The sequence below is a fragment of the Bufo bufo genome, chromosome 9 (assembly GCF_905171765.1).
Source record: "Bufo bufo chromosome 9, aBufBuf1.1, whole genome shotgun sequence".
In the NCBI taxonomy this organism is placed as follows: Eukaryota; Metazoa; Chordata; class Amphibia; order Anura; family Bufonidae; genus Bufo; species Bufo bufo.
In genome coordinates, this window is record NC_053397.1 from 82,822,854 (window position 1) to 82,847,195 (window position 24,342).

At 42.0% G+C, this 24,342-nt stretch overlaps 1 long non-coding RNA gene across 1 annotated transcript; it reads left to right on the top strand.

Moving 5' to 3' along the window:
* Nucleotides 1-736: 736 nt before the first annotated feature.
* LOC120979491 lies at nucleotides 737-14,899 on the top strand. Its single transcript, XR_005774301.1, has 3 exons — nucleotides 737-762; nucleotides 13,104-13,111; nucleotides 14,771-14,899. It is a non-coding gene; the product is annotated as an uncharacterized LOC120979491 (long non-coding RNA).
* Nucleotides 14,900-24,342: the final 9,443 nt, after the last annotated feature.

Sequence of the window (24,342 nt, forward strand, 5' to 3'; positions counted from 1 at the left end):
CCTCAATGAATACTTCTGTTGAGTTTTTAGAAAGGAAAATGAAGGAAAAGGACCTCAGTTAGGAAGGAAGACTAATGAATCTTTTGATGCATGTGTCTTTACAGAAGAAAAGGTTCTAAGTCAGCTGTCTAAAATTAATACAAATAAGTCACAGGGGCCTGATGGGACACACCCAAAGCTATTAAAGGGCTTCTGTCACCCCCCAACCCCCAATTTTCAGTTTTTGACTTATTATATTTGTTAATGTAAGCAGATTCCATATATGCCCCTCTTACCTCGGGCTGTGCAGTAATTACAGTAAAAAACGTACTTTTATTATATGTAAATTTCTTCACTACCAGCAAGTTGGGCGGACTTGCTGGTAGCCACCGCATCCTCTGTTTGAAAAAACGCCCCCTCCTCCACTTGATTGACAGGGCCAGCGAGCGCTCTCCTCCTCTCGCTGGCCCTGCCTGCAGCCTCAAATCCTGCGCCTGCGCCGTACCTGTCGGACAAAAAATATTAAACGCAAACAACTTCTTTTCAAACAAAAATGGTTTATCATCTGTCAGCTAAAATGATTGTTCATTTTAAAATTTCAGTTTTAGTTGAAATTGTCCATTTTGATCAACTTTAGGGCTCATGCACACGATCGTATGTATTTTGCAGTCCGCAAAAAATGGATCCGCAAAAAAATACAGATGAAGTCCGTGTGCAATGGAACAGCTCTCCCATAATAGAACAGTCCTACCCTTGTCCGTAATGCAGACAATAATAGGACATGTTCTATTTTTTTGCGGACCCATCGAAATGAATGGTTTCACATACAGTCAGCAAAAAAAACGGAACGTACACAGAAGAAAATACTTCCTGTGCCTGAGCCCTTAGACTAATATTAGTGTTGCGCGAGCATGCTCGGCCAAACACAAATTTTACTCGAGCATCGCAATGCTTGGCACATCGCAGTGTTCAGCCGAACATTGCGTGTGCTCGAGCGCGATACTCGAGTCTCTTCCCCGCACGTTTGTTGGCTGCTACACAGCCACTAAACGTGCGCGGGGTACTGGCACTCACTGTAATGCTGTAGCCATCTTGGCTACTGGCATTACAGTGATTGGCTGGCTGGAACGCGTGTTCAGTCCAGTATCTCAGTAGATGGTGTCCGCTGCGGACAGTTAAATTATCCGCGCCACATCTCCTGTTTAAAGTGTGCGCATCCCTAAAATAATAGTGACATCCAGTGCAATTTTTCGGTAGACGATGTCCTCTGTGGACTGTTTAATTATCCGCGCCACATCTCCTGTTTGAAGTGTGCACATCCCTAAAATATCAGTGACATCCAGTAGTGTTTTCCATAGACGGTGTCCGCTGTGGACTGATAAATTATCCGCACCACATCTCCTTTTTAAAGTGTGTGAATCCCTAAAATATCTGTGACATCCAATGCAATGTTTCTGTAGACGGTGTCCCCTGTGGACTGTTAAAGTATCTGCGCCACATCTCCTGTTTCAAGTGTGAGCATCCCTAAAATATCAGTGACATACAGTGCAGTTTTTCCGTAGACGGTGTCCCCTGTGGACTGTTAAATTATCCGCGACACATCTCCTGTTTGAAGTGTGCGCATCCCTAAAATATCAGTGACATCCAGTGCATTTTTACCGTAGACGGTGTCCGCTGCGGACTGTTTAATTATCCTCGCCACATCTCCTGTTTAAAGTGTGCGCATCCCTAAAATATCAATGACATCCAGTACACTTTTTCCGTAGACGGTGTCCGCTGTGAATAGTTAAATTATCCACGACACATTTCCTGTTTAAAGTGTGCGCATCCCTAAAATATCAGTGACATCCAGTGCAGTTTTTCTGCAGATGGTGTCCCCTGCGGACAGTTAAATTATCCGCGCCACATCTCCTGTCTAAAGTGTGCGCATCCCTAAAATATTAGTGACATCCAGTGCAGTTTTTCCGTAGACAGTGTCCGGTGCGGACTATTAAATTATCCGCGCCACATCTCCTGTTTAAAGTGTGCGCATCCCTAAACTATCAGTGACATCCAATGCAGTTTTTCCGTAGACACTGCGTACTGTTACGTTTTCTGTGGTACCTGTCCTGTTTATTGTTTCCTCATCACAAATTCTGTTGTAAATTTTTTAGCACATACACTTCCAAATCCAGCTGTGATGCTGATGGTGCACGCAGAGGCCGTAGCCCTGGGCGCAGAGAAACTGTGCCTGCTGCCAGAGCACAAGAAAAACAATCATCCAAGATACCTAGCTTCATGTCCCAGTTTGCAAGGCGGCGCAGGACACCACTCTTGAAGTCAGCCTAGTGCGAGCAGGTGGTCGGTTGGATTGCAGCAGATAATGCTTCCAGTCAGTTAAGCACCACCCTGTCTTCCACCAAGTAAAGTCTCAGTAGCCAGGAGTCTGGTCAACGCAATGCTCACCCTGATCCTCCTTCCTCCCACCATTTACAGTGTGGCCAAACAAGTGATCCCACACTCAGATATTCAGAGGAGCTCTTTTCATCGCCATTACTTGATTTGGCCCTCTCGCCAAGGACGCTTGAAGATGGACATGAGATCTTGTGCCCTGATTCCCAACCTCTTGAGCATCCACAGTCACAAGAACATGACACTGGCGAATGGCAATTAGAGTTTAATGAGGTGGATGATATGAGACACAGTTGCCAATAAGTCAACCGCAATTACTGTCTCAAGAGGTTGATGAAGAGGATAAAACACAGTTGGCAATCACTGAGGTTGTGGTTAGGTCAACAAATCAGGAGGATGATCAGAGTGAGGAAGTGGAAGAGGAAGTGGTGGATGATGAGGTCACTGACCCAACCTGGGAAGGTGGCAAGCCGAGGGAGGAGGGATCTGAAGCCCCGCAACAGGCTGGAAGAGGCAGTGGGTTGGCAAAAGGGAAAAAAAAGACAGGCCCGCAACTGTTCCACGGTGCACCCCCTTGCGGATATCTCCCTTGCCAAGGGGTAGATGTTCCGCAGTCTGGCGCTTTTTTTAAGTTAGTGCGAACGTTAAAAGAATAATAGTTTGCAACCTGTACCATACGAAATTGAGCCGGGGCGTGAACACTAGCAACCTCACCACCATCAGCATGATCCACCACATGGCATTCAAGCACCGTAATTAGTGGGACGAACGCCTGGGTCCACAATCTGTGTCTGCGGGTCACACCACTGCCTCCTCTTCCCCTATGTTACGTGCTGGCCAATCCCCTGTCGAAGGCATAGGCCCGGATGCCTCCCACCCTGCACCTTGATCTTTGCAAGAACCATCAGCGACCACCCTCAGTTCATCTTCTCAGCGCAAATTGGACGATGAAGAGGAGGAGAATGAGCAGGAGACGGTTGCCTCCACTACAGATGGTAGTACCCATGGAAGTTTAATTCCATCTGTTCAGCGTGGGTGGGCAGAAGAGGAGGAAGAGGATGAGGAGATTGAGAGTGATCCTCCTGATGACAACAGCGAAGTTTTGCCTGTTGGTACTCTGGCACACATGGCTAACTTCATGTTAGTCTGCCTTTCCCGTGACCCGTGCATTATACGCATTTTAGACAACACGGATTACTGGTTGTTCACCCTTCTTGACCCCCGCTACAAAGAGAACTTCTCATCTCTCATTCCTCTGCCTCTGGTGAAGAGGACCAGCAAAACGTTGCAATACCAGAAGATCCTTGTTGAAAAATTGCTCCAAAAATTTTCATCTGACAATGCTGGCGGCAGAGTCCATAGTTCCTTGTCCAACCGAGGAGGGGAGACAAGGGGAACACACAGCAGTTCAAACAGAGGCAGGGCAACACTCTCCAAAGCCTGGGACAGTTTTATGACACCACGCCAGCACTCTCACCCTGATGCGCGGCCTTCTGTCACAAGGAGGGAAAAATATTGGAAGATGGTGAAGGAGTACATAGCAGACCATGTCAGCGTCCTCAATGATCCCTCAGTGCCTTACAACTACTGGGTGTCCAAGCTGGACACGTGGCACGAACTGACACTCTACGCCTTCGAGGTTCTAGCCTGCGCTGCCGCCAGTGTTTTGTCAGGGGGTGCCTGGTTTAATGCTCTGGTTCTCCCATTGATTTCCATTGTGCTTGGGTGTTCTGTAGAGCACCCGATCATCCTGAGGTGTTCTACTCGAGCACCCGAGCGCTTTGGTGCTCGACCAAATCTAACTAATATGCATAGGCACCTTTATGAGGACAAAGCCCCATTTTTCAAATGTTACGGGCCCAGGACGAGAATGCCGGTAATTTGCCCCCAGGATGAGCATTCTTGTCCTGTGGTCCTTCTCTTCCCCCACATACGGTGCCGTGATCAGCAGCACGGATCCGGCTGCTACTGACAGCCGGTTCCCTGCTGCATTCACCAGCATCGGTGATAACACCGATGCTGGTGGAGTAACCCCTCATGTGCCGCGTCAGCGTTGACAGCGGCATATGGGAGGTTTGCGCATCCTGTCTGTCGCCATCGTGTCCCAGTTGCGGGCCTGTCTTTTTTTTCCCTTTTGCCAACCCACTGCCTCTTCCAGCCTGTTACGGGGCTTCAGATCCCTCCTCCCTCGGCTTGCCACCTTCCCAGGTTGGGTCAGTGACCTCATCATCCACCACTTCCTCTTCCACTTCCTCACTCTGATCATCCTCCTGATTTGTTGACCTAACCACAACCTCAGTGATTGCCAACTGTGTTTTATCCTCTTCATCAACCTCTTGAGACAGTAATTGCGGTTGACTTATTGGCAACTGTGTCTCATATCATCCACCTCATTAAACTCTAATTGCCATTCGCCAGTGTCATGTTCTTGTGACTGTGGATGCTCAAGAGGTTGGGAATCAGGGCACAAGATCTCATGTCCATCTTCAAGCGTCCTTGGCGAGAGGGCCAAATCAAGTAATGGCGATGAAAAGAGCCCCTCTGAATATCTGAGTGTGAGATCACTTGTTTGGCCACACTGTAAATGGTGGGAGGTGGCGGGGGCCCAATGGTTTCTATGGCAGCCCCAAGCCATTCCAAGGATTTGGGGCCTGGCATGTACCAAGGCCTATGAGGCCCAGCCCCCAGGCTGGGTCTCATAGGCAAACTATCAGTGTATTACACTGTGTAATACACTGATAGTCAATATAGTACAATCCAGACCCTGTAATGTTAAAGTCCCATAGTGGGACAAATTTAAAAAATATTAAAAGTGAAATAAAAGTGTTTTTAACAATAATTAAAAAAAAAGTTTCAATTAAAAAAGCCCCTTTACCATAAAAAGAGACATATAAAATTGTAAAAAATAGAAAAAATATCACATTATCCACCCGTCTGGTCAACACCGTAGAATAAAATAATAAAAACTGTGCTAAAAAATGAAATTTTTTGTCATCTTTCATCACAAAAAGTGTAATACCAAGTTATCAAAAAGTAGTATGTACCCTAAAATAGTACCAATCAAACCAACATCTCACCCCGCAAAAAATGAGCCCCTACCTAAGACAATCGCCCAAAAAATAAAAAAAACTATGGCTCTCAGACTATGGAGACACTAAAACATGATTTTTTTGTTTCAAAAATGCTTCTATTGTGCTAAATGTAAAAAAAATTAAAAAAAAGTAGACATATTAGGTATCGCCGCATACGCAAAAACCTACTCTATAAAAATACCACATGACCTAACCTCTAAGATGAACACCGTAAAAGAAAAAGAAAAGTGTCAAAAAAAGTCATTTTTTGTCACCTTACATCACAAAAAGTGTAATACCAAGCGATCAAAAAGTCATACGCACCCCAAAATCATACGAATCAAGCTGTCATCTTATCCCGCAAAAATTTGACCGTACCTAAGACAATCACCCCCCAAAAAAAAAAATATATGGCTCTCAGAATATGGAAACACTAAAACATGATTTTTTTGTTTCAAAAATGTTGTTATTGTGTAAAACTTATATAAATAAAAAAGTATACATATTAGGTATCGCCGTGTCCATACCTAGGAACCTGCTGTATAAAAATATCACATGACCTAACCCCTCAAGTGAACACCGTAAAAAAATAAGATATTTTTTGTCACCTTACATCACAAAAAGTGTAATACCAAGCGATCAAAAAGTCTTATGCACCCTAAAATAGTACCATCATCTCATACCGAATAAAATTAGCCCCTACATAAGACAGTCGCCCCAAAAAATGAAAAAAATATGGCTTTCAGAATATGGAGACACTAAAAAAATATATATTTTCAAAACTGCTTTATTATGTAAAACTGAAACAAACAACCAAAAATATACCATATTTGGTATTGTCACGTCCGTAACAACCTGCTCTATAAAAATACCACATGATCTATCCTGTCAGATGAACATTGTAAATAAAAAATAATAAAAACTATGCCAAAACAGCAATTTTTTGTTACTTTTCCTAACAAAAAGTGTAATATAGAGCAACCAAAAAGCATATGTACCCAAAAATAGTACCAACAAAACTGCCACCTTATCCCGTAGTTTCCAAAATGGGGTAATTTTTTTGGAGTTTCTACTCTAGGGGTGTATCAGGGGGTCTTCAAATGTGACATGGCAACTTAAAATTATCCCAGTGAAATCTGCCTTCCAAAAACCATATTGCATTCCTTTCCTTCTGCGCCCTGCCGTGTGCCAATACAGCAGTTTAAGACCACATATGGGGTGTTTCTGTACACTACAGAATCAGGGTCATACATATTGAGTTTTTTGGGGCTGTTAACCCTTGCTTTGTTACTGGAAAAAATTGATTAAAATGGAAAATCTGCCAAAAAAGTGAAATTCTGAAATTTCATCTACATTTTCCTTTAATTCTTGTGGAACACCTAAAGGGTTAAAAAAGTTTGTAAAATCAGTTTTGAATACTTTGAGGGGTGTAGTTTCTAAAACAGGGCCATGTATGGGTAGTTTCTATTATGTAAGCCTCACAAAGTGGCTTCACACCTGAACTGGTCCTTAAAAAGTGGGTTTTGGAAATTTTCAGAAAAATTTCAAGATTTGCTTCTAAACTTCTAAACCTTCTAACGTCCCAAAAAAAGAAAATGTAATATACAAAATGATCCAAACATGAAGAAGACATATGGGAAATGTAAAGTAATAACTATTTTTGGAGGTATCACTATCTGTTTTAAAAGCAGAGAAATTGAAATTTAGAAAATTGGGAATTTTTCCAAATTTTGTGGTAGATTTGATATTTTTTTATAAATGAAAATGAAATATTTTGACTCAAATTTACCACTGTCATGAAGTACAATACGTGTGACAAGAAAACATACTTAGAATAGCTTGGATAAGTAAAAGCGTTTTAAAGTTATCACCACATAAAGTAAAACATGTCAGATTTGTAAAAAACCGCCTGGTCCTTAAGGGGTTAAATGAAACATGATCACAAAATACTAAATAATTATTTACCAAATGTTCACTTTATGTTGGCATCATTGTTCAGTCATATTTTTTTTCTTTTTAGATATTAATGGGCTTATAAAATTAGCATCAATTTTAAAAATTTTCCAAATTATTTCCAAATCCTATTTTGTTTAGGGAACAATTCAGTTGTGAAGTGGCTTTGAGAGGCCCCGTTTCCCCATGCATCACCCTATTTTGAAAAGAGCACTACGCAAAGTATTCAAAATGGCATATTGGAAGTTGATTAGCCTTCAGCTTCTGGATTTTGGGGTCCCAACTTACTACCTGAGCATCATAAAATCACTTTTTATTAAAAATCTGTTACATTATGCATAGCCATATACCAACATTGACATCAATATGGACAGTGATACCCCATATACCAACATCCTTAACATTTGCATTCTTCCATCAACATAGCTGTGCTAAACCTTGTTCTTGTTTGGGGCAAGCTGTAGTTTTTATTGGTACCATATTGGAGCACATATGACTGCTTGATGACTTTTATATTTCATTTTTTGGGGGTTAAGGTGGGCAGTAATGGAAATTCTACCAGTGTTTTTTACTTTTTGTGGAATATACAGTCCTGATCAAAAGTTTAAGACCACTTGAAAAATGGCAAAAAAATCATATTTTACATTGTTGGATCTTAACAAGGTTCCAAGTAGAGCTTCAACATGCAACAAGAAGAAATGGGAGTAAGACAAAACATTTTTTGGAGCATTCAATTTAATGAAAACAACGAATAAACTGAAACAGGCTGTTTTTCAGCTGATCCAAATTTTAGGACCACATGCCTTTAAAAGGCCAAATCTGTGCAAAGATGTGGATTCATTGTCATTTTCTGTCAGGTAGTCACACGTTGTGATGGCAAAGGCAAAAAAACTCTCCCTTTTTGAACGTGGTCGGGTTGTTGAACTGCATAAGCAGGGTCTCTCACAGTGCGCCATCGCTGCTGAGGTGGGACGCAGTAAGACAGTCATTTGGAATTTTTTAAATGATCCTGAGGGTTATGGAACAAAAAAGTCAAGTGGAAGACCATGCTAAATATGATTTTTTGCTTTTTGTCAAGTGGTCTTAAACTTTTGATCAGGACTGTATGACACTATAACTATTCTGCAGGTTAATACGGTTTTGGTGATGCCAAATTTATATCGTTTTTTATGTTTTACTAATTTTGAGTCAAAAAATCATTTTTTATTAACAAGTTTTTTTTATATCTTCATATCTAAGATCCACAACTTTATTATTTTTCTGTCAGTGTAGCTTTGTGAAGGCTTGTTTTTTTGCAGGATGGTCTGTAATTTTCATTGGTACCATTTCAGGGTACATATGCCTTTTTATTGCTTTTTATACAATTTTATCGAGGAGGTGAGGTGACAAAAACAGCTATTCTGATAGTGGCACAAGGGGCCGATGGGGGAAAGAGTGAAATGGCTCCCTCTGTAAATCATATACATTCCATGATCTGTGGCATCTAAGTGGTTAAATGGCCAGTGCTAGCATCTATCTTGGTCGTTGCGGCAGAGTGTCTAATATGTTACCAAATTTATATTTTATATTATCAGAATCAGGAATATGCCACCCTGGCTTAAAATACTAAATAATGGGTTTCTTAGCAAAATTATTTGTGTCCATCCACTATGACAAGGTGAGCTCTAATGGACAAGAACCTATCCTAAATGCTACCTTTTCTGGAGCCAACACGCCTCCAATGAAATCAGGGCAAGCAAATTCCATTCAGTATATACTGAACCCACTCAGCCTGTGGAAAAGATTGGATTGTAAGGAATTGGAAATCGCCAGGGGTAAAAAGTTTTTTTTTACTGCTTGTCGTATGTTTACTTCATGGTGTGGGAAGGGTTAATATTTATATATATATTATAATATATTAATGCTGACCTGTCATACCAATACAGTGCCTGATACTATCTCCAATATGAAACCTGGAAGCCCACAATATTGTTATCAAACAAACCTTCATTATTGTAATAGATATGTGACACTCCTCACATGGAACATATATGTAGAAAATGACCTGCAATTCTCTTTGAATTTTGGCACTTTATTTTTGGGGTCAGTGTATTGCTATAGTCTTTCTATTCATCCGTTGATGTGATTGTAGTAATAATTGTACTATATTAGATACTTGGTTTGCCCTGGATCTTATCTCTGCACAATGTGACCCTTTTTATATACGGATGTAGTAGTGTTAACACTCATGATTTAGGAGACGTGTTATCTAAACTAAGTGAGTTAAGCAAACACCTTCAATTGCTTTGTATAGTATACAGTAGTGTTAAAAAAAATAACAGTCCAACATTTTTAACCTGATAAATACCTGTTTTCTGTAGAAATTATATTTCTACACAGCAAATAATTTACTTGTAAGTGTAGTAGGGTAATAGAATAAAACAGACCTAACATATAGGAAATGCATGCCACTCATACTGAGTAACTGAATCATTAATTGAAAGGGGCTTGTTCAAAATAATAGCAGTGAGGCATTCTGTGGAATAACAGGTACTGTATCAATTTTGACCCTTATTTAAGGTTGGAGGCAAATGTTGCACACGTTGGTTATAGTGCCTTTCCTCCTGAAATACTTGGGAAAATGGCTTGTCACAGACTTTGGTGATTAAAAAGTTGATGGGAGATGGTAAAAACATAGGGGCACATTTATTAAGACCAGCATTTCAGATGCCGTTTAAAAAAAAGCTTAACTGGCGGTGGTTCCGTCGGAGTTATGTAGGGGTGCAAGCCTCTTCATAACTTCGGTGCATCCAGCGCCAATTCTAAATGTAAGACAGTTTTCAAGCTGTCTTAGATTTAGACCTTTTTCTATATCTGAAACAGATGTAGAAAATGGTGAGTGAGAAGGGCCTGCCGGACCGTCCCTTTCCCCACCCACGCCACAGCCATAATTTTAGACCTGACGTGAGAGGGGAGAAGTCACAAATAGTGGTGCAACAAACTAACTAAAGCGACACCATCTCCATCTGAAATATGCCTAATTTAGACATATTTCAGCTTAGTAAATGACCCCCATAGAGTAGTGCAGCAAATTATAGGCTGCTCAGCTAAATTATCTCAAATGCCTTGAAGTGGCAACCAAAACCTGAAGGGAAGGGGGCAACAACTGTTCAAATGAATGAAAGTACAGCCAAAATGGAAAAGGCTCAGCCGATGTTCACCTCCAGAAAGATCAAAAAAGATTTGAATGTATCATTGAGTATAGCTACAACTAGAAGACAATCAAACAAAGCAAAGTTACCAGCAAGAATGTCCGGGGCAAGGTCCCGTTGTGTAAAAAAGAGTTTCTGAATAGTTAAGGAACACATTGCCAAAAGAAAAAGGGCAAAACATTTTACAGACTGATGAGAGTAACATTTATCTTTTTAAGTCTAGTGGCCGCAGACAGTACATCAAATGATCCCTAGTACTGAATTTAAGCCACAGTGCACTGTGAAGACGATAAAGCATGGTGGTGCAAAAATCATGATATGGGGATGTTTCTTGTACCATGGTGTTGGGCCTATTTATCCCATATGAGGGATCATGGATCAGTTTGAATTTATCAGAATACTTCAGGAGATCATGTTGCCCTATGTTAAACAGTGATGAGCGACAGGGGCAATATTCGAATTCGTGATATTTCCTGAATATTTGGGCTAATATTCGTCATATATTCGCAAATTTGAGAATTCGTGATCTTCAGTCATTATTTTCTTGATTGCGAAAATTGCCAATCGGAAAATTAGCGATAACATTTTTTTTTAGATCAACACTACTCCTAAAGTCAAGGATATTACAGCCTTCTTATTGGCCCACAAGCAAGAAGCAGTGAGGGATCATGGGTACTGATGAAAAAAAATCTAGAATATTCGCCATTGCGAAGATATAGCACTATATTCAAGACAAAAATTTGTGATTAGAATATTCGCGATCAACACTAATGTTGAAGAAGAAATGCCCTTGAAATTGATGTTTTTACATGACAATGACACAAAACACACCAGTGAACATCTTGGGTTCAGACAAACAGGACTGAGGTAATAGAGTGGCTTGCCCAATCCCTTGACATCAATCTTATAAAGAATTTGTAGGGTAACATAAAAATTGTGGCTTATGAGGAAAAACCCAAAAATGCAGAACTATGGAATGTAGTTCAATAGTCCTAGACTGGAATATCTATTCAGAGTTGTCAAAAGGTGGTCAAATCTTTGCAACACAGATGTCAAGCAGTTCTCATAAACAAGGGTTAGTTCAGCTATTTAAAGTAAAGTGAGAGTTGTGCTTTATTTGCTTTTTGGAACACTATTGTATATATGTTTTTTAATCATATCATAAAATGTATTTTTTATTTTTTTTGCCATATTGCCTGTGTGCATGTTCCATCCATTGTAGGTTTTGTTACCTGCTGCTATTGCCACAATTCCTTGGTCTGTTGTCCCTATTGTAGTGGGAGACTGCAGGTACATGGCAAGAGGGCATGGGAAATTTCTAGCAACATCAAGGTATCCATCTATTTTCTAGCAAAGACCATATATGACAAGCAGACAACAGCTACTGATCTACTATAACTAGGGTTTGTTTGAAGCGGAGATCCATCTCTGTATAGCATTCAAACGTATGGGCTGGGTGGAGGTGAAATCTCACGAGACTTCGGTGAAGAACTTCAGCATTCACAGATATCCAAGTCATTTAACTTTCCTTCATGTCCACTTCAAATCTACATATTTGGTGGATTTGAACAGTTTTAGGATTATAGTTAGTTGAGCGAAGGGCGTTTCAGATCATAGATCCCAAATAGCTTCGTTCAAAACTTTATTTGAATGCTGTACGAAGACGAATCTCTGTACTGAATTCAAATGTATGGGCTGCACGGAGATGAAATTTGTTAAGTCTGAAGTTTTGTGAGACTTCGGTGAAGAACTTCGGACTTCGATTGTACAACTTGAAAACCATCTTGAAAATGCAATCCGAAGTTGGCTTTGGTACTAAGGTACCAGTCGGTACTGAAGCCAACATCAGATTGCTCATTCAAAAGAAAGTGGCTAGCTCACAGTAAATTTGCATATAGTATTTACGTAATCCAAAGCAATAAAATACAAATAGTATAGTGTTGATCGAGCACCAAAGTAATCATGTGCTCGAGTAGAACACTTTGCGATGCTTGGGTGTTCTACCGAGCACCCGAGCACAATGGAAGTCAATGGGAGAACCCCAGGCACCCCCTGCTCTGAAGAGGGAAGGGTGTTAGGACTCCAGTTCAGCTTAGGAGTCCCTGCTCTGACTCCATATATAGCTATGTCCATACATATATCTGCTGGGATTCTAACTCACAACCTTCTGTATTAGAGGCAAGACACTTAACCACTCAGCTATAATAGCTGCATAACCAGCTACTTAAAAAAAAATGACTTCTACTGTACTGTACTTCTACTGAGACCTATACAGTAGAAGTCAAATTTTTTATTTTATTTTTTTAAGTGACTGGCTTTGCAGCTATATAGTGTAGTGGTTAAAAGACTGGGCTGTGATGCAGAAGCTGTGAGTTCAAATCCCATCACAAACTTTTTCCGGAATAGAGGTTAAAATAGATTTATATATTTTATATATTTTTTTGTAATTGTAAAAAATGTATGGCACAAAATAAATGTGTAATTACTAATATATATACAGGGAGTGCAGAATTATTAGGCAAATGAGTATTTTGACCACATCATCCTCTTTATGCATGTTGTCTTACTCCAAGCTGTATAGGCTCGAAAGCCTACTACCAATTAAGCATATTAGATGATGTGCATCTCTGTAATGAGAAGGGGTGTGGTCTAATGACATCAACACCCTATATTAGGTGTGCATAATTATTAGGCAACTTCCTTTCCTTTGGCAAAATGGGTCAAAAGAAGGACTTGACAGGCTCAGAAAAGTCAAAAATAGTGAGATATCTTGCAGAGGGATGCAGCACTCTTAAAATTGCAAAGCTTCTGAAGCGTGATCATCGAACAATCAAGTGTTCATTCAAAATAGTCAACAGGGTCGCAAGAAGCGTGTGGAAAAACCAAGGCGCAAAATAACTGACCCATGAACTGAGAAAAGTCAAGCGTGCAGCTGCCAAGATGCCACTTGCCACCAGTTTGGCCATATTTCAGAGCTGCAACATCACTGGAGTGCCCAAAAGCACAAGGTGTGCAATACTCAGAGACATGGCCAAGGTAAGAAAGGCTGAAAGACGACCACCACTAAACAAGACACACAAGCTGAAACGTCAAGACTGGGCCAAGAAATATCTCAAGACTGATTTTTCTAAGGTTTTATGGACTGATGAAATGAGAGTGAGTCTTGATGGGCCAGATGGATGGGCCCGTGGCTGGATTGGTAAAGAGCAGAGAGCTCCAGTCCGACTCAGACGCCAGCAAGGTGGAGGTGGAGTACTGGTTTGGGCTGGTATCATCAAAGATGAGCTTGTGGGGCCTTTTCGGGTTGAGGATGGAGTCAAGCTCAACTCCCAGTCCTACTGCCAGTTTCTGGAAGACACCTTCTTCAAGCAGTGGTACAGGAAGAAGTCTGCATCCTTCAAGAAAAACATGATTTTCATGCAGGACAATGCTCCATCACACGTGTCCAAGTACTCCACAGCGTGGCTGGCAAGAAAGGGTATAAAAGAAGAAAATCTAATGACATGGCCTACTCGTTCACCTGATCTGAACCCCATTGAGAACCTGTGGTCCATCATCAAATGTGAGATTTACAAGGAGGGAAAACAGTACACCTCTCTGAACAGTGTCTGGGAGGCTGTGGTTGCTGCTGCACGCAATGTTGATGGTGAACAGATCAAAACACTGACAGAATCCATGGATGGCAGGCTTTTGAGTGTCCTTGCAAAGAAAGGTGGCTATATTGGTCACTGATTTGTTTTTGTTTTGTTTTTGAATGTCAGAAATGTATATTTGTGAATGTTGAGATGTTATATTGGTTTCTCTGGTAAAAATAAATAATTGAAATGGGTATATATTTGTTTTTTGTTAAGTTGCCTAATAATTATGCACAGTAATAGTCACCTGCACACACAAATATCCCCCTAAAATAGCTAAAACTAAAAACAAACTAAAAACTACTTCCAAAAATATTCAGCTTTGATATTAATGAGTTTTTTGGGTTCATTGAGAACATGGTTGTTGTTCAATAATAAAATTAATCCTCAAAAATACAACTTGCCTAATAATTCTGCACTCCCTGTATATATATATATATATATATATATATATATATATAGTAATTACACATTTATTTTGTACCATACATTTTTTGCAATTAATAAAAAAATCTTTAATATATAAATCTAATTTAACCTCTACAGAAAGTGCTAAGCAGGTGGCTCACTCTGATTTGTCACGACAGGTGCACAGGTTCAAAAAACACCCCTTAGTTCTGGTAGATAGATATAGATTTGGATAGAACCGGCACTCAAAACAATTGGAATAAGCGTGGAAGTAAATTAAAATTATTTATTAAACAGTAAGCATTAATTATGCTATATTCTGTGTACATCAGAGTAAAAATTCATAAAAATGACATAAAAAACATAAAAAATATATATACCAAATATATATCTCCAATATAGAGGGGTCTCAAATGCTGGGCACAGCAGACTGCATCCGTGTCCCTCCCAGTTGGGTAAGGCTATTAGATCGCAGGCGTCTATGCCAAAGCAGAATATTTGAGATATACACCGTGGTACATAGCATAAAATACTATATTTGAGGGGATTCAATGGCAGGTATCCCACATAATCCTAATTGCATAAATTGCTCCAACGTGTAGGGTAGGGAATCTAAGATAGTCAGATGTGGTCTATATTTTGGACCATGAATGGATCGTCCAGCACCTGTAACAGTCTCAGATTCAAAGTCACTTGTCCAGCACGTCTGTAATCACAGTGCCTGTGCCGTCTCTCATGCAGAGAATCGGTGTAGTTCCTCTGAACTAAGTGTTACTCACTGTGTCTCCGTATAGGATCACTCGATTGGATCTGCGGCGGAATTTCTACCGTGGCGTCCCACGCTTTAGCTTTTTCTCCGCTGTGTTTGTGTTGGATCCGGTTAGTAACATAGTAACATAGTAACATAGTACATAAGGCCGAAAAAAGACATTTGTCCATCCAGTTCGGCCTGTCATCCTACAAGTTGATCCAGAGGAAGGCAAAAAAACCCTGTGAGGTAGAAGCCAATTTTCCTCACTTTAGGGGAATAAAAAATTCCTTCCCGACTCCAATCAGGCAATCAGAATAACTCCCTGGATCAACGACCCCTCTCTAGTAGCTATAGCCTGTAATATTATTATTATGCTCCAGAAATACATCCAGGCCCCTCTTGAATTCCTTTATTGTACTCACCATCACCACCTCCTCAGGCAGTAGTAGGATCCCGTCTCTACTCTCGCGAGAGACCTGTGTTGGACCTGTGTTAGCTATTTCAGCTGTTACACTTCAGTGAGTCTTACAACACTTGCAGATCTTCTATAGGTGGATATATTCTCTCCGTCCTTTTAGTACATGGCCATGTACTGCTGAGATGATTCTTTCACAGGTAATACGCCCAGACGCGTTTCGAGATACCTTATCTCTTCCTCAGTGGGTATGACCTGTGAACACTACTCTTGTGTGTTATATACTCTCATCTCAATTAGTTGATTACTTTCACCTGTTCCAAAACTTGTATCAGGACATAGACGCTTTGCTTTTCATTTACCCTTTCATTTCCATATAGTGTTTCCATCTTAGAATCCTCTTTCAGTAGTATTAATGGTATCAAACATAAATAAGTATATTCATATATGATAGCTATACACTCAGATATAGAATAAAAAATGTGAATAAATATAAAAAATATATCAAAGACATATAAAAAAAGACATATAAAAAAGTGGATGAACCACTGTTCAGTAATGTATATTGGCAGACATTTGAATTCCTACATTGTGGGGAAATGTTTTTATATATCGCCATCATGTAGTCAATAATTATCTACCCACATTTGGATATTAATCCCCATACTCCTAAGGGCTGGTTCGCTAAATCTCAGGATACTATTGAGATTTTATTGTAATATAATCCTCATTTTATTAATAATCCTCATTTTTAATATGTTTACCTTCTTACATCTTTTTCTATATTATTTTTGTTCCTTATTTCAATATGATTTATACCTGTAATTTTCTTACATTTTTCTGAAAATTGCGTTTTTTTATTGCGGTTTTCCTTGTGCGGTTTTTTTATGTGCGTTTTTTCTGGGGATGCGTTTTTTTGAAAAAATTCAAAAAGGTTTTTTTCTATTTATATATATATATATATATATATATATATATATATATATCTCACATGGTTTTATCCTCATTCTAATTAAGGGATTTTCAATTCCATAGGTGTTATTATATTTTCTATTTCTCAAAGTTATACCTTCATCTTCACAATCCATCTCTATTTTCATCTATGCTGCTGTGGATAACTGACATATTATAATCTAAATAAAGCCAAAAATCTCCAAATCTGAGTTCAACCCCGCTGGGAGGAGACTGCCAAAATCATAGATTCTTCTGGACTCAGCCCGTGACATTCTCATAATGTGATTTCCTCCCCTCCAGTGTATGTCCACCTTCTCCAGGGCCACAAAAGAAAAGCCCTTGGGGTCACTGTTGTGTGACAATTTAAAGTGTTTGGATAGAGAATGGTTCTCATATCCTTTTCTGATGTTATTTAGATGTTCTGTTATTCTTACTCTCAAGGGTCTTTTAGTTCTGCCAATGTATTGTTTCTGGCAGGGGCACTGGAAAAGGTAGACCACACTGGAGGAGTCACATGTCAGGCAACCCTTAATATCCAAACTAAATTAATTCTGAGTGGATTGGACCTTACTTATCTTTTTTGGGAATGTTGAGTTTTTACACCCCGAACATCTCCCACATCTATAGAACCCATTCATATTCAGCCATTTTTGGAGTGTAGGTGCTTCTTTTTTCTTGTGATTATTTATTGTGGGTGCTAATTTTAAACCTAGGTTGGGTGCCTTAGTGAAAGTGATAAGTGGGGAAGTGTGCAACATGGGTCCAATGACCTTATCTCTTAATAGAAAGTGCCAGTGTTGGTTTATGATGTGCCGTATTTGTTTAGATTGTGAACTGTAGGGTAAGATTATTCTCAATTCCCCTTCCTTATTTGTGTTTTTGTGAATATTTGGCTGAAAGAAGGTTTCTCTCTCTGTTTCCCTTATTTTTACCAGAGCATCTGTCAGGATTTTTTCGGGGTAACCTTTACATTCAAACTGTTCTTTCATTTTGAGGGCCTCAATTTCAAAGTCCACTTCCTCGGTACAATTTCGCTTTATACGGCGGAATTGTCCTGAGGGAATATTTAGTAGCCACTGGGGCAGGTGACAGCTTGTGAATGGTATAAAGCTGTTTTTTGCTGTTGGTTTGTAATGGGTATTACACCTGTATTTGTTGTCACATTGTGTAATCTGGATGTCCAGAAACTCTATAGATGTTTCTTTAATTTTGGACAAAAAAATTAAATTTTTGTCATTGTGATTCAGGGCCTCTAAGAATTCTTGCAATTGATGTTCATCCTTTCTCCATACAAACAGGGCGTCATCTATGTAGCGACGCCATAGGGCCAGGTCCGTCCCCAGTTTGGGGGTGATGTTTTCATGTTCCCACTGTGCCAAAAATAAATTTGCATAACTGGGGGCGAACCTGGTCCCCATGGCCGTCCCACACAGCTGCAAATAGTGACCGCCCTCAAAATAAAAATAATTGTGATGGAGAATAAATTTGATGCCCTCCATCAAGAATTCAATTTGTTTAGGGCATAAAGTCCCATCTATTTCTAGTTGTGACTTCACTGCTGCTATACCTTGGTCATGTCTTATACTGGTATAGAGAGACTGGACATCTAATGTCCCAATGATCCAGCCTGGTTCTACATCAAGACCTTCTAGCGTCCCAATAATATCTGTGGTATCTCGAATATACGACAGTTCTCCTCACCACAGGTTGTAATAATACATCAATGTATTGGGAGAGATTCGAGGTCATAGATCCTATCCCAGATATTATGGGACGTCCTGGTGGCTGTTCCAAATTTTTATGGATTTTGGGCAGGCAGTAGAAGACCGGAAGTCTTCCCTGCGTGCCCAAAATAAAGTTCCGTTCCTGATCAGACAGTATTTTGTCACTTACACCTCTGTCGCAGTAATTTGTGAGGCTTTTATTGAATTCCTGGCCTGGGTCTCCTTTTAGTTTTTTATATGTCATAGTGTCTTCTAATTGTCTAAGACACTCATCTACATACTGTGTGGTATTCATAACTACAATGGCCCCGCCCTTATCTGCGGGGCGTATTGTAATATTCTCCTGTTTTTGCAGTTCTTTCATGGCCCGAATTTCTCCCCCTGTTAAATTATTTCTTTGGCTCTGTCTATCTTTGATTTTTCTCAGATCATTTTCGATTGATCTTTGAAATGTTGCCATAATTTAACCTCTATTTCTGAAAAAGTCTGCGATGGGATTTGAACTCTTAGATTCCGCATCATAGCTCAGAACTTTAAAGAGGTCCAAACATTGTAAGATAATTATCAGGCTACATAGAGCGGCACCCAGGGATCTCACTGCAATTACTATTATCCCTGGGCGCCGCTCCGTTCGCCTGCTGTGTCCTCCGGTATCTTCACTGAATTGGTTCTACTAGGCGGAGTCGGCCCTGTTTCACCCTGGGCGTTCCTTCTCCCAGGCTGTAGTGCTGTCCAATCGCAGCACAGAGCTCACAGCCTGGGAGAAAAAAAAAACTCCCAGGCTGTGAGCTCTGCTCTGCGATTGGACAGCGCTACAGCCGGGGAGAAGGAACGCCCAGGGTGAAACAGGGCAGACTCCGCCTAGTAGAATTAATTCAGTGAAGATACCGGAGGACACAGCAGGCGAACGGAGCGTCGCCGAGGGATAATAGTAAGTGAAGTGAGATCCCTGGGCACCGCTCTATGTAGCCTGATAATTATAGTTCAATGTTTAGACCGATGAAAGGTCCTCTTTAACCACTACACTATATAGCTGCATAGCCAGTTGCTTTAAAAAATAAAATAAAATATGAGACTTCTACTATATAGGTCTCAGTAGAAGTACAGTACAGTAGAAGTCTCATATATATATATATATATATATATATATATATAAGAAAAAAGTCCAGCGGGAGCACCAGCCAGGATGTGGGTGCAGGGTCCAACGTAGGGTAACGGCAATACCCAATAATATAAAAATGAAAATAGTAGGACTGCACTCCGAAATAGTGGTGAAGTGAAGATTTTTATTCACCCATAGTATGGCAAACTTGCTAGTATATATATATGCTACAGAGAAAAAAATATAGGGGTTTGAGTCCGCACAACCTGCCTGCAGGTGCACATCACTATGGCGAAATACATACACAAACGGAAAATGCAAATGTGATCGCACACTGCATCCAGCACTCTGCCCTCCATGCTGGATGAGACATTGGTTTATATTTTGGCCAAAGCATAGTAAGCCACTCACCGCGTCAAGGTCGTCTCAATTGAGTGGTCCCTAACTCTTGTTCCTACCTGTTCATGGGCCATGACAGCCACAAAAAATCCAGGGAATGCAGGTCAGCATGCAAGCCAAGGTATACATTTTAGGTATGGCTACGTCCGTAATAACCAGCTCTATAAACATACCACATGACCTAACCCCTCAGATGAACACTGTAAAAAAATAAAAACGGTGTCAAAAAAGCTATATTTTTGTTATCTTACATCACAAAAAGTGTAATATCAAGCGATCAAAAAGTCATATGCGCTCCAAAATAGTGCCAATCTAACCATCATCTCATTCCGCATAGAGTTGAGCGGACACCTGGATGTTCGGGTTCGGCAGGTTCGGCCGAACTTGAAAAAAAACGTCAATGGGGACCCGAACTTTTGGCCACTAAAATGGCTCTGGAAAGAGCTAGAGGGCTGCAAAAGGCAGCAAAATGTGCTTAAGAGCATGGCAAATGCTCTGCAAACAAATGTGGATAGGGAAATTAATTATAAAAACATAAAAGACCTTAAAAAAAATAAAAATTAGGAATGATGTAGGAGGAAGAGGATGAGGAGGTGGTGAATGGATGGATGTGGCGGTGTAGGCTCACGTGGCAGTCTAGGTGGAAGCGGCGGCGAAGGAGGAATAGGTAGCCAACACAGATGTGTGTTATTTAGAATTTTTACATAGGGGTATCCCTAAAAAAAAAAAAGGAATAAGTGAACTTGAGTACAAGGATGGATGGTTGAGGCTGTTAGAACTGTCTATTCTGCACAAGGTACAGACAAGTCTTGTGGGATCCAGGCCTGGTTCATTTTAATGAACGTGAGCTTGTCTACGTTGGCTGTGGACAGGCAGCTGCGTCTGTCTGTAATGACGCCTCCTGTCGTGCTAAATACACGTTCAGAGAGTACTATGGCTGCAGGGCAGGCCAGCACCTCCAAGGCATATAGGGCAAGCTCTGGCCATGTGGACAATTTGGTCACCCAGTAGTCAGCACACGTTAAAATGTGGGCAACTCTGCTGTCGTTGCGCAGGCACTGCAGCATGTAGTCGCTCATGTGTGCCAGGCTGCCCAGAGGTAAGGACAAGCTGTCCTCTGTGGGAGGCGTATCTTCTGCATCCTCCGTATCCCCCCAGCCACGCACCAGTGATGGGCCCGAGCTGCGTTGGGTGCCACCCTGCGGTGAACATGCTTCATCCTCCTCCTCATCCTCATCCTCCTCCTCTTCCTCCAGTAGTGGGCCCTGGCTGGCCAAATTTGTACCTGGCCTCTGCTGTTGCAAAAAATCTCCCTCTGAGCCACTTCTAAAAGACTAGCCTGAAAGTATTAGAAATGACCCTTCCTCCTCCTCCTCGTCCTGGGCCACATCTTCTTCCATCATCGCCCTAAGTGTTCTCTCAAGGAGACATAGAAGTGGTATTGTAACGCTGATAACAGCGTCATCGCCACTGGCCATGTTGGTGGAGTACTTGAAACAGCGCAATGGATCACACAGGTCTCGCATGGAGGCCCAGTCATTGGTGGTGAAGTGGTGCTGTTCCGCAGTGCAACTCACCCGTGCGTGCTGCAGCTGAAACTCCACTATGGCCTGCTGCTCACACAGTCTCTCCAGCATGTGCAAGGTGGAGTTCCACCTGGTGGGCACGTCGCATATGAGGCGGTGAGCGGGAAGGCCAAAGTTACGCTGTAGAGCAGACAGCCGAGCGGCGGCAAGATGAGAACGCCGGAAGCGCGCACAGACGGCCCGCACTTTATGCAGCAGCTCTGACATGTCGGGGTAGTTGTGAATTAATTTCTGCACCACCAAATTCAGCACATGCGCCAGGCAAGGGATGTGCGTCAAATCGGCTAGTCCCAGAGCTGCAACGAGATTTCGCCCATTATCGCACACCACCAGGCCGGGCTTGAGGCTCACTGGCAGCAACCACTTGTCGGTCTGTTGTTCTGTACCCCGCCACAACTCCTGCGTGGTGTGGGCCCGGTCCCCAAACACATCAGTTTCAGAACGGCCTGCTGACGTTTACCCCTGGCTGTGCTGAAGTTGGTGGTGAAGGTCGGTCACTGACCGGATGAGGAGGTGGTAGAAAAGGAGGAGGAAGCCGAGTGAGAAGAGGAGGCAACAGGAGGCAAAGAATGATGCCTTGCGATCCTTGGCGGCTGAAGGACGTGCGCCAAACAGCTCTCCACCTGGGGCCCAGCCACCACTACATTTACCCAGTGTGCAGTTAGGGAGATATAGCGTCCCTGGCCATGCTTACTGGTCCACGTATCTGTGGTTAGGTGGACCTTTCCACAGATGGCGTTGCGCAGTGCACACTTGATTTTATCCGATACTTGGTTGTGCAGGGAGGGCACGGCTCTCCTGGAGAAGTAGTGGCGGCTGGGAACGACGTACTGTGGGACAGCAAGCGACATGAGCTGTTTGAAGCTGTCCGTCTCCACCAGCCTGAATGACAGCATTTCAAAGGCCAGTCGTTTAAAAATGCTGGCATTCAGGGCCAGGGATCGAGGGTGGCTAGATGGGAATTTACGCTTTCTCTCCAAGGTTTGTGGGATGGAGAGCTGAACTCTTCCGTGTGACATGGTGGAGATGCTTGGTGATGGAGGTGGTGGTGTTGGTGGCACATCCTCTGTTTGCTGGGCGGCAGGTGCCAGCGTTCCTCCAGAGGCGGAGGAAGAGGCTAAGGCAGCAGCAGAAGATGGAGCAGGAGGGGCCTGAGCCCTTTCTTGGTTTTGAAGGTGCTTACTCCACTGCAGCCCGTGTCTCGCATGTAGATGCCTGGTCATGCAGGTTGTGCTAAGGTTCAGAACGTTAATGCCTCGCTTCAGGCTCTGATGGCACAGCATGCAAACCACTCGTGACTTGTCGTCAGCACATTGTGTGAAGAATTGCCATGCCAGGGAACTCCTTGAAGCTTCTTTTGGTGTGCTCGGTCCCTGGTGGCGGTGGCCAGTAGCATGCAAACTCTTTTGGCGACGGCTGCTCTGCTTTTGCACCCTGCTCCCTCTTTTGCTACGCTGTTGGCTCGGTCTCACCACTGCCTCTTCCTCCGAACTCTGAAAGTCAGTGGAACGACCTTTATTCCATGAGGGGTCTAGGACCTCATCGTCCCCTGCATCGTCTTCCACCCAGTCTTCCTCCCTGACCTCCTTTTCGGTGTGCACACTGCAGAAAGACACAGCAGTTAGCACCTGTGTTTCGTCATCATCAGGGATGTGCTGAGGTGGTATTCCCATGTCCTCATCAGGAAACATAAGTGGTTGTGCGTCAGTGCATTCTATGTCTTCCACCCCTGGGGAAGGGCTAGGTGGATGCCCTTGGGAAACCCTGCCAGCAGAGTCTTCAAACAGCATCAGAGACTGCTGCATGACTTAAGGCTCAGACAGGTTCCCCGAAATGCACGGGGGTGATGTGACAGACTGATGGGCATGGGTTTCAGGCGCCACCTGTGCACTTTCTGTAGAAGACTGGGTGGGAGATAATGTGAACGTGCTGGATCCACTGTCGGCCACCCAATCGACTAGAGCCTGTACTTGCTCAGGCCTTACCATACTTAGAACGGCATTAGGCCCAACCAAATATCGCTGTAGATTCTGGCGGCTACTGGGACCTGAGGTAGTAGGTTCAGTAGGACGTGTAGCTGTGGCAGAACGGCCACGCCCTCTCCCTGCACCACAGGCTCCACCAACACCACCACCACGACCATGACCGCGTCCCTTATTAGATGTTTGCCTCATAGTTAGCGTTTACCAAGCAAAGTGAAAACTGGTTGAGTCTGTTAAAAATAATTATCCGCCAATAAAAACTCTGATGTAGGGTATTGCACATCTATATGACAGCGGTATTTGTGGCCTAAATTTCACAATAACTTATGCACCTCTAATCACAGATGTGCAGTATATCAGAGGTTTTATTTAACCCCAGTAAGCAAAAGCCGTATTTGTGGCCTAAATTTCACAGTAACTTATGCACCTATAATCACAGATGTGCAGTATATAAAACACAGTGGGCCAGATTTATCATTAGCTCAAGTCAGAATAACGGAGTGAAAAAGTCGCAAAAAAATGCGCAAACGCTAAAACTGCGCACAAATTTGTGACTTTTTTCTGCTCTGCACTATGCTCGCCAGTTTTCTGAAAGTGGGCATGTTTTCTTATGTAAATGAATCTCTAGACAGATTTACTATTGGGACTATTTAAAAAGTCGCAAAAAAGTCGGAAAAAAATGCGCAATTTCACTCCAGTGAGGACCATGCTTATCTTATGAGACTTTTTAATAGAACATGTGACTTTTTCGTAAGGACGTGCGACATTTGTAAAGCTTCTTACTGACAGATAAACTGCTAC